Genomic DNA, 11,470 nt, shown 5'->3' on the forward strand with positions numbered 1-11,470 from the left:
TTCCTCCTGTGAATTTAGCCCTCCAGTCACTCACACCAGCTCAGAGACCCATTCGGTCAACATTACTGTAGTAAACTGGTTTAATTCAGCCTTATATGTTTGAACCAGAAACTGATTCAGAAGAAGTGGAAGAGTAAATTATACAGACTCGTATACAAGTTGATGTATCAGAATGGTAATACGTTTTATGTATCGCTCTCTAAAATATCAGACACGGTATTTACCTAACGGTAATTAATATGATTAGCCTTTTGCCTGACTGTTATCACACAGGTAATAATGTGTTGCTGATGTTACAAACCATGTTCCCATTCAACATCTCAGAGTCAGACATCTGCCTTCTGAAAATCAGTATCCTTAGAAACGCTTTGAACGTCAGTCGAGAAAGGCATAGTTCATCATTACATCGTAATATATCATATACTGTGCATACTTCAGCCGCTATATTGCTAAATGTACCTGATTTTTCATATCAACAGAAAAATATACCTGGATAACCTGGCTTCTCTTGAGACTCCCCTGCTTCGCAGTTAATGTTGACGTGATTGGTGACAAGGTAGTTTGTGACGTCAGAAACACCAGCGATTTCAAACCGCGTTTTTTAAACTGACTTTTTTTTCTCTGCAGTTTCAGGGACATACTACTTCGTCATAATGGCGTTTTTAATGGACAGCTTATTAATTATCTAGTCTTCTGCAATGCCCTCCAGATCTAGTGAAGCCTTACAGTGCACTGGGAGAACCAAATTAGAGACACAGAGACCAGATTGCTGCTCAGTTGATTCTCCGCTAAATACAGGAAAACAGAGGATATTTACACTCATGCAAAGACAGGATATCATCCTTTGACCAGTGGTGTGCGGTGGTGTTTTAATATAAGGAGGCAAAGTCCTCACATTTTTTATACTGTATATCAAATATAAATCTATGTCCGTAATACTTAATTTTCCTGGTTAAACTTAAAAAAGAGAATCCAAATACAATTCTATTTTGTATTTGTTTGTTGCAATAACTAAGTTCTATTTATTAAAACCAATTTATTTTTTATTCATTTTTACATTTATTCCAAAATAATAACTAGAGAGAGTAACAATTTAAACAATATATATTATTTGTGACCTAATGTTCAGCTTTTCGTTGTTGCCCCCCTGCCAAACCTCCAGGACCTGTACTCTTCCAGAGTGAGGAAGAGAGCAGATACAATCATCACAGACTCCACTCACCCTGGACACCTCCTGTTTGAACTGTTACCGTCAAGACAGAGACTCAGATCACTGGCCACAAGAATGTCTAGGCACAGGAACAGTTTCTTCCCACAGGCCATTTCCCTCCTGAACAGTTAACACTCCTCCCATGGCATATACCTTTAAGTGCAATACTCCCACTGTTTACTGCAATATCCTACAACTCAGGTGATACTTATATGTAGATTTATTTATTTATAATATTCAAAACACTGTAAATATGTTCATAATCTGTAAATCTGAAAATGTTGACTATTCTGACTAAACCCAACTGTGATACTTTTATTCTCATATATTTATATTTTTTATTCTTATAATTTGTAGTATTATGTTTCTTGTTGTATTTGTATATGTCCACTGGAAGCCTAATTACCAAAACAAATTCCTTGTGTGTGCAAGCACACTTGGCAATAAAGCTCTTTCTGATTCTGATTCTGATTCTGATTGGTAGTTCCCCGTCATGTCTAGCTAGTCTCCCCAGGTGTTTTAGATTGTTATCTTGTTTAGCTTGTCTGCCTGTGTATTTAAACACTGTGTCTAGTTCAGTCTTTGTGAGTTCTTGATGTTGCATGTTGACTGTTCTGTTCAAGAGTCCTGTTCCTGAGTATTTGTCTAAGTTCAAGTTTATTTAATAAAAACACTACTGCACTTGGATCCTGCTTCCTGCTCTGCATCGTCACAATAGCACATACCTCAATCCAATTTGTTTTAACCTTTTCACATTCCCACATCTTATGGAAAAAGGATCTAAGTTGTTGATCAGGACATGTATCACAAAGGGGACTAAAGTCAATACGATGTCGTAAGTTTGATTTTGACGTGACAAAGCTGTGAAACGTCTGAGTTGTTTACTTTATGGTATGACAGTATGGCATTCTGATTCCCCTTGAATCAGAATAAATTCTTGAATCATGTTGTACTTTAAAAAATCTTGAATTAATGATATCTGCAATAAATTCATGTTGGTTCTGTTCTGTTTACCCTGAAGGGTAAACAGTGAGTTTGCAGTAAACTCCCACTGTTTACTGCAATATCCTACAACTCAGGTGATACTTATATGTAGATTTATTTATTTATTGCTGCTCTCCCTGCTCTAATCCATGCTAGGATACATGGTTGCGCAGGGAGTTCTTGCCCAGAACAGAAGCATACCGCCAATGCTAACTGCATGCAATTGCCAATCGTATTTGACGATAGTGGTTCTGACAGAAATAGAGTCTGTGGTAAACAAGCCCAAGACACTTTCACGTTTCATTCCACGACAAAAAATACATCAATACCCACTCTTGATTTTTTGAAGCTGTTGTGTGTCTTGAAAAAAGCGGTTGCTAACAAGTGGCTAAATGGGGCTACAAGGCTGTTGAGGAGATTAAACCTCATCGCACCGAAAAGGTCAACTCAGTTCGCTTTTACAGCATGGTTATGCTTATAATTGTGCTCTTACAAACTATTCTAACTAAAACTTTCTGGGTAAATGTTTTTAGATAACTGAAAGAGTTGTCGGAAGCTCAGTGATGAACTCGTGAGACTGTGGTGTAGTTTGTTTATAGCCTACCTTTAGCTTTTTACTTCTGGCGACTGCATTTAGGCTTAAAAATGTATAAAGGTTGTGTTCATCTGTGATAATTATTTTGAAGGACAAAATGTGTAAGTATCATAAACTTCTGTTGATCACTGAGCTTGTTTTTTGCGATAATCCAAAAGCCTATGGGAAAATCCAAGGGAACCAGTGTTATGCAAGCTGCTGGTTGGCCTACAAAGGGACGTCATACCTTCACCACTCTATTACCCATTAGGGTGTCAGTTTTAAGTCAATGGGGACAGAGGACCAGAGATATGGACTCACCATCTCACCGTGTCACCTGCAAGTTCAACCTGCCACAGGAGCTGCTGATTCAGTTCTACTCAGCCGTCATTGAATCTGTCTTATGCCCATCCATCACTGTCTGGTTTGGTTCAGCTACCAAATCAGACATCAGGAGACTACAACGGACAGTCCGGACTGCGGAGAGGATCATTGGTGCCCCCCTGCCAAACCTCCAGGACCTGTACTCTTCCAGAGTGAGGAAGAGAGCAGGTAAAATCATCACAGACTCCACTCACCCTGGACACCTCCTGTTTGAACTGTTACCGTCAAGACAGAGACTCAGATCACTGGCCACAAGAATGTCTAGGCACAGGAACAGTTTCTTCCCACAGGCCACTTCCCTCCTGAACAGTTAACACTCCTCCCAAGGCATATGCCTTTAAGTGCAATACTCCCACTGTTTACTGCAATATCCTACAACTCAGGTGATACTTATATGTAGATTTATTTATTTATAATATTCAAAACACTGTAAATATGTTCATAATCTGTAAATCTGAAAATGTTGACTATTCTGACTAAACCCAACTGTGATACTTTATATCTCATATATGATTCAGGCCGATGAGAATATGCACGAAAACAATAGTCGCGATTTATCGCACGAACCAATGATATCTAATCAAAACCGATCATATTCAAATCAAAGCGCGATGAAGGCATTACCACCTCTCACGTGACTTTCTCCCATTCATTTTCAATAGAGTGGTGGAGGTATGACATCACTTTGTAGGCCAAAATGCGGAAGCCAGTTAGCATTTTAACACTTCCTGTTCCATCGGCCTGAGGTTGATGGTCTTTTTGAATGGGGTTTTGGTTAGATGGCTGTAATTAAGTGTAGCGTTAGTTCTGGCAGGTCATATTAGTCAAGCTGTCCTAGTCAGCTGATCCACGTCTACCTATAGGAATACGAACCCTATCACGGTATACATACGATATACATACATAAGCTCCTTCAGTATTATCAGCAGCTATTGTGTTTCTCAGGAGCTAATTACCCTCCTCCATCCCCAGCTCCTCCTCTCTTCAGTCAGTATGGCATTCTGATTCCCCTTGAATTAGAATAAATTCTTGATCATGTTGTACTTTAAAAAATCTTGAATTAATGATATCTGCAATACATTCATGTTGGTTCTGTTCTGTTTACCCTAAGGGGGGTTATTGCTGCTCTCGCTGCTCTAATCCATGCTAGGATACATGGTTGCACAGGGAGTTCTTGCCCAGAACAGAAGCATACCGCCAATGCTAACTGTATGCAATTGCCAATCGTATTTGACGATAGTGGTTCTGACAGAAATAGAGTCTGTGGTAAACAAGCCCAAGACACTTTCACGTTTCATTTCACGACAAAAAATACATCAATACCCACTCTTGATTTTTTGAAGCTGTTGTGTGTCTTGCAAAAAGCGGTTGCTAACAAGGCTGTCGAGGAGATTAAACCTCATCGCACCGAAAAGGTCAACTCAATCCGCTCAGTCCGCTTAAACCCAACTGTGATACTTTTATTCTCATATATTTATATTTATATTTTTAGGTGTTCAAGCACGAAGTGCTGAAAACCTATTGTAATTGCTATTTGAAAAAAAAAAAAATTCCCCTAAAACGCATCGTGCAGTCCAAACCGTAAGGCCCAGAGACTTGAAACTCGGCCAGATGGTAGGCCTCAATTTGGGAACAACCTATCAGAGTATGACCTCGATTGATCCATAGGTGGCGCTACAGCAACCAAAAGTACTAAATTGCTCATAACTCCTTGACCGTTGGTTCTAGCCTCAAGCGTTTTACACCACTGTGATCCTTGGCTCAAGATGGACAAAATGTATATCTCCAATTTCGATTTAGGCAAGAAAAATCTTCCGCTATGTCGAATTTTGTCCAAAACCTACTTTTGCGAACTATCCCTGGTTTTTCGCCCGATCGGAACCAAACCAGTCTAGGCCTATTCTCTGGACTCTCTAGATCAATAATTATCGAAAAAAGGTTGAAATTTTACATTTGGGTGGCTATAACAGGGTCATTTAGAAAAGGGGCGGGGCAAAAATAGTCAAAAGCCTATAAATCCTAAACGAAAAGTCAAAAACTTCACAAAAATTGATGAGCATTTGTGTCACTATTCAAGCACGAAGTGCTGAAAACCTATTGTAATTGCTATTTGAAAAAAAAAATTCCCCTAAAACGCATCATGCAGCCCAAACCGTAAGGCCCAGAGACTTGAAACTCGGCCAGATGGTAGGCCTCAATTTGGGGACAACCTATCAGAGTATGAACCCGATTGGCACCTAGGTGGCGCTACAGCAACCAAAAGTACTAAATTGGTCATAACTCCTCGACCGTTGGTTCTAGCCTCAAGCCTTTAGGCAAGAGAATTTTCCGCTATGTCGGATTTTGTCCAAAACCTACTTTTGCGAACTAGTCCCTGGTTTTTCGCCCGATCGGAACCAAACCAGTCTAGGCCTATTCTTTGTCATAACATGGTGAAGAAGCATGCAAAGTTTCATGGAGATCGGACTCGCTATAGTCGGAAAGGTCTCGCTATGACTGTTAAAAAGCTTCAAAACCATATATTTCCTATGGTAAATTGCCTGTATTAGCTGTAAATGGTCTTTTCCATCTACAATCATATAATGTTCATATCATATTTTTTTAAACCATCATAAATCATTATAGAATGTGGCATATCATGGTAAACCATCCTATAACATGGTAAATCAAGGTAAACTAAGATAAATCATGGTAAACTATGGTGAACCATGCTAGAATCATATTAAATCATATTAGAATGTGTTCAATTGTGGTAAACCATGCTAGAACAGGGTAAATCATGGTGAATCATACTAGAACTTGGTATATCATGGTAAACTATGGTAAATCATGCTAGATTCATGGTAAATCATGCTAGATTCATGGTAAATAATACTGGAATGTGTTCACTTTGTGGTAAACTATGCTATAACAGGGTAAATCATGGTCGATTCCATCTATGATGTCAGTGGTTAAATGCTTGCAACATGAAACCTAATGTTTTTTCATGCTTTTGAGCTTAACTGCCTTAACTGCTTGAACACCGATAAATGCTGCTTGCAGCTTTAATTTATTCTTATAATTTGTAGTATTATGTTTCTTGTTGTATTTGTATTTGTATATGTCCACTGGAAGCCTCAGTACCAAAACAAATTCCTTGTGTGTGCAAGCAGACTTGGCAATAAAGCTCTTTCTGATTCTGATTCTGATTCTGATTCTGATTGGTAGTTCCCCGTCATGTCTAGCTAGTCTCCCAAGGTGTTTTAGATTGTTATCTTGTTTAGCTTGTCTGCCTGTGTATTTAAACACTGTGTCTAGTTCAGTCTTTGTGAGTTCTTGATGTTGCATGTTGACTGTTCTGTTCAAGAGTCCTGTTCCTGAGTATTTGTCTAAGTTCAAGTTTATTTAATAAAAACACTACTGCACTTGGATCCTGCTTCCTGCTCTGCATCGTCACAATAGCACATACCTCAATCCAATTTGTTTTAACCTTTTCACATTCCCACATCTTATGGAAAAAGGATCCAAGTTGTTGATCAGGACATTTATCACAAAGGGGACTGAGGAAGGAGTCAATACGATGTTGTAAGTTTGATTTTGACGTGACAAAGCTGTGAAACGGCTGAGTTGTTTACTTTTTAATTAGTCTTCCCATTAATGTGATTAGGGCCGATGAGAATGTGCACGAAAACAATAGTCGGGATTTATCGCACGAACCAATGATATCTAATCAAAACCAATCATATTCAAATCAAAGCGCGATGAAGGCATTACCACCTCTCACGTGACTTTCCCCCATTCATTTTCAATAGAGTGGTGGAGGTATAACATCACTTTGTAGGCCAAAATGCGGAAGCCAGTTAGCATTTTAACACTTCCTGTTCCATCGGCCCGAGGTTGATGGTCTTTTTGAATGGGGTTTTGGTTAGATGGCTGAAATTAAGTGTAGCGTTAGTTCCCTTTCAGTCGATAACGTCAGACGTAGTCGACGGTCGACTGAATGGGGATCTCGCTAGAGAGCCTATCCTCTTCGAGTACTATTGAACGAGCAAATGTAATTGGCGTGCGTGATTCGCATCACACACTCCGCCCCCGCGGCGCGGGTATAAATACGGAAGTGGATGCACGCACTAGTTGCCTTTCGCTTTGGAGGCGATCGTTTGATGTCTCTGAGAGTGCTGTTGTCTACAATGAGCGAGTGTGTCGGTGCTCTTCAGGAAGACTCTCCCAGTGCTGGTGTTCTACAGCGCGAGTGCAGCGGTGATCGCGAGCTTTGAGCTCTCAACTGCTGTTTTAACAGCAACAAATTTCTAAATGTTTGTGTGTGTTGATGGCTGGTTAGAGGGCGGAAAAGTGAGTGCTTCACTGTTTCAGTTCTCTGTTCAGTGTTCCCGCGGTCATTCCCCTGTGTGCTCCGGCACTGGTGACGGTCCTATTTTCTGAAAGAGCAACACGGGTGCGTTTGCGTCTTTTTCAAGATGTCATTCCGTCCGTGCGTTTCTGGGTGCGGTCGTTCCCTGTCTCTCTCTGATGGTCACAACTGTTGTGTCACGTGTTTGGGCTTACAGCACGCTGAGACAGCTTTTGTGGACAGCTCATATTTTCACTGTGGGAACATGACTGTCGCAGTGTTGAGGGCGAGACTCGCCTTTGTTCGCGGAGAGCGAGTCCCCATTACCATGCCCCACCCTCGGGTGCTGTGTGGGATGGGTGACCGGAGGATAGTGTTGGATGTCCCGCCCGGTAACCATTCCCTGTGGGCTCCTCACTCCTCCCTTCCACTGCAACCACTGGAGCCTCCTGTGTTGTCTGCTGGTCCGTCTGTAATGGGTGGGCCAGCGGTTTCACTCGGGGCTCCCATGGAGGACAGGACGCCGATTGCAGCATCGGAGGGTGAGCTGACTTCTAGAGATGATGACTCGGCTGCATTGTCTCCCTCCGGGAGTTCAATGTTGCCCGAGCCGGATCCAGAAGTATCAGCTATGCTGAAACGGGCCGCCGAGGTTGCCGGGCTCGAGTGGAACCTCCACCGTGTCCCGTTCAGTCTCGGTTGGAATCTGGAGTTTGATATCTTGGGGCGGGCCGCGCTGGTTCTCAGCTCGCCGCCCCAGTGCCTTTCTTTCCCGAAATGCATGGAGAGCTTATCAGGTGGTGAACAGCATCTTTCTCTGCCAGAAACTGCCTGAATAGCTTTCCCCCCTTCTTACCCTTGATGGAGGAACGGTGAAGGGTTGCGAGGTGTCCCTCCATTGGAGCGGTCTGTCGACACAGGTGCACCTGTGTCCGGCGGCCGCTGCCTTTTGGGGGGATCCTCGTCTCCCCCCTAAGGCCTGTGAGTTTTCGTCCATTCCGACGGTCAGAGCTTACAAAGCCTGTGGGCAAGCCGCTTCCTCTTGCGTGCCATGGCGTTGCTGCAGGCCAGGGCACCCATGGCATGCACGAGGGTAATCCAGACCGTGCGCTCATAGGTGAGCACCTCACTGCATCCGACCTCACCCTCCGGGGCATGAGTGTCGTAGCGTGCGTGATCGGTCTGGCGATGTCCACCTTGGTGGTCCAGTAGCGCCTTCGCCTGCTCGTCGCCGTTGGCGTTCCCCGGCCGCCGCTCCTGCTGGCCCTCCGCAGCAGCCTCCACCCAGGCCTCAGCATGGAGCCGGCCGCAGCAGAGACGCCCAGCCCGCTCCAGGCGCTGCCAAGCCAGGTGGCAAGCGACAGCGGAAGGTTTCCGGAGCGGGCCGCCCAGGAATGGATGAGATGCTCTTGGAGTGGCACGATCACTCCCTCCCCCCGGGTGAGGGCCGGGTGGAGCCTTTGTTTGTGTGTGTGTCTGTTCCGCCGCTGGCTCCCTAAAAAAAAAGAAAAAAAAAAGAGCGGAGCAAGCGGTACCCACACTTCAAAGAGAGAGCAATTTCATCTGTTCCTGGGTCCCAAGAGGGCCAGTCTGGCGGGTGTGACCCTGTATAGCCTTACACCCCTCAGCTCCCCCTTGGTCGCCAGCAGGCAGCTTGGTGCGTTCGAGGACCCGGTCATCCGCCTTCTCACGCGCCCCCTGCCGCTAGTGGAGACAGGTAAGTGTTGCACAGCACACTAACATCACTCTCTCTACTTTGCTGCCCCACCTCAGGCTCGGCTACCCCGCTCAAGTCAGTGATAATCATCACATTAGGTGTTGAGCAGACGTGCTCCTGTAAATTCAGTGATATTCATCACACCGAGTGTTGAGCAGTGCTCCTGACTTGTGCGTGCTTATCTTATCCTGCTGGCGAAGGATTTGATATAGCCGCTCCTCCAGCCGGTACGAAGGCCAGTTGTAAACTCGTTCTTCGTGCTACTAGGTGGTGGGTCGTGATCATCTTGGCTCAAGATTGGTCTGCAGCTCCGACCTGAAAGACGTGCTTAAAAACAGATCTCTACCTTCCGCACCGCAGGCCATCCTGTGGGTTGCATGTAAGGGTGGAGTATCAGTACAGTGTCCTTCCCTTCGAGTGCTCCAGAGCCCGTTGGGTCTTCAGGTCAACTGGAAGAGAGTAATCTCGCCCACGGGCTGAGTATCTCTTTTTCAGTTTTGGAGATGGACTCGGTCTAACACGTCTCTCCAATGAGAATGTGTTCAGCTGGTGTTTGGAGTGAGAAAGGGTCCCACTGAAAGAACTGCAGCCATTGGCTTCCTCCATATGTGACCGCTACAGCGCTAGCTTCATGATCGAGTCCCGAGGTGACCGTGGCAGAGCAGCTCACCCTGTGTGACTATAGTTCATCCCGGTGTGCTGCCAAACCTTCTTCAACAGAGGGGCCATGTACAAAGGGCGTGTTTTAACGGGGGCCTGGGCGACCCTCGACTACACGGGTATTCGTGCCTCGAGTTGTTAGACATTGCGACCGTTGCGCAGGCTTCCCTTGCATGTCACAACTCACCCGTCACCTCCTCCTTGGAATCCGAAGCTTCTGAGGATGCTTTGTTCCACTCTTCCCGCTCTACTCAATCGTGCCGCCATCGAGCCTCACGACAGTTATAGCCAGGGCAAGTGGAGACTCCATCCCCTGGGTCCAGCTGGGTCATGACCATTCCGGGGCCGCTCAGTTGCCCCTCTGGTTTCGTCTTCCTGCCTGTGTTTGTACAAACCGAGCGGACTACCCTTGGACAAACACTGGCTCTCAGCTGCCCCAGGGGCCCGCAGAAATGCGTTTAACCCCAGTGAGCCTTCTAAAAGCGACTGCGACTCATGGTCGCCTTGCGCCTGCTCATGTCAGTGAATTCATCACACTTCATGTTGAGCAGAAATGCTCCTGAAACTCAGTGAAGTTCATCGCACTCAGGTGTTGAGCAGCAATGCTCCTGTAGCTCAGTGAGTTCATCACACTCAGGTGTTGAGCAGAAATGCTCCTGTAGCTCAGTGAATTCATCACACGCAGTGCTGAGCAGAAATGCTCCTGGTGCTCAGTGAAGTTCTTCGCACTCAAGTGTTGAGCAGAAATGCTCCTGAAGCTCAGTGAGTTTATCACACTCAGGTGTTGAGCAGGAATGCTCCTGAAGCTCAGTGAACTTATCACACTCAAGTGCTGAGCAGAAAATGCTCCTGAAGCCCAGTGATCTTCACATGTTGTGTTGAGCAATGCTCCTGTCTTTTTGCGCCTGTTGCTTGCACCTATGTGCCAAGTCAGGAGAGGAACAGGTCTTCATAGTTGCCCCTTATTGGCCCAACTAGACCTGGTTCCCATCGACAGCCTTCCTGACTTCCCCTGAAAACTCTTTCAGGGACGGGGCACGATGGCACCCGCGTTCTTCCCCCGGAGATTCCGGGCGGTCTTACATCTGAACGCGGAGGTTCAGGTGGCTATCACAGGGACATGTGATAGTTACCCTCACTTCTGCGAGCACCCCCTAGAAATGGGTAGCGTGCTTACGCCTTTAGAAGTGGAACCTAGTCGTTGAGTGCGTCTTCTCTCCAGAGGAGATCCTGAAAGCTTTTGATCACTTCAGTGCTCTCTTTCGAAAACCGTGCCAAAAGTATAAGCGCGGAAAAATGAAAGCCTGAAGAATACAGATCTTATTTATTTTGCATTAGCATGAAGCTGCAGCTTCAAAATACATGCATTACAGTTACGAATAACAGTTAAATGCTGCAAATATTTTTTTCTTACACTTGAAATGCGATTTACACTTTTACAAATCTTCTCTTGCACATGCAAATTTAATTTACGCTTGCAATCTTATGTACACTTTCACAAATCTTACCCTGCGCATACGATTCTTTATGTCATCATTTTACCTTCTTAGTTGTGTGTCTTGAAAAAAGCAGTTGCTAACAAGTGACTAAATGGGGCTACAAGGCTGTCGA

General features: G+C 44.7%; 1 protein-coding gene across 2 annotated transcripts in view; it reads left to right on the forward strand.

The window, feature by feature from the left end:
- The first annotated feature begins 2,411 nt into the window (after window positions 1-2,411).
- LOC143721031 (beta-1,3-galactosyl-O-glycosyl-glycoprotein beta-1,6-N-acetylglucosaminyltransferase 3-like) overlaps window positions 2,412-11,470 on the forward strand; it is a 101,763-nt gene continuing 92,704 nt past the window's right edge. The window contains exons 1-2 of one of the 2 annotated variants that reach the window (XM_077211101.1): window positions 2,412-2,459; window positions 2,544-2,635. The gene's annotated coding sequence lies outside the window, so the exon portion shown is untranslated. Of the gene's footprint in view, window positions 2,460-2,543; window positions 2,636-4,312; window positions 4,416-11,431 lie in introns of those variants that run through there. The other variant, XM_077211100.1, reaches the window with a different exon arrangement.

The sequence above is a fragment of the Siphateles boraxobius genome, unplaced genomic scaffold (genome assembly GCF_051911475.1).
Source record: "Siphateles boraxobius isolate OS27281-9 unplaced genomic scaffold, OSU_SipBor_1 65, whole genome shotgun sequence".
NCBI lineage: Eukaryota > Metazoa > Chordata > Actinopteri > Cypriniformes > Leuciscidae > Siphateles > Siphateles boraxobius.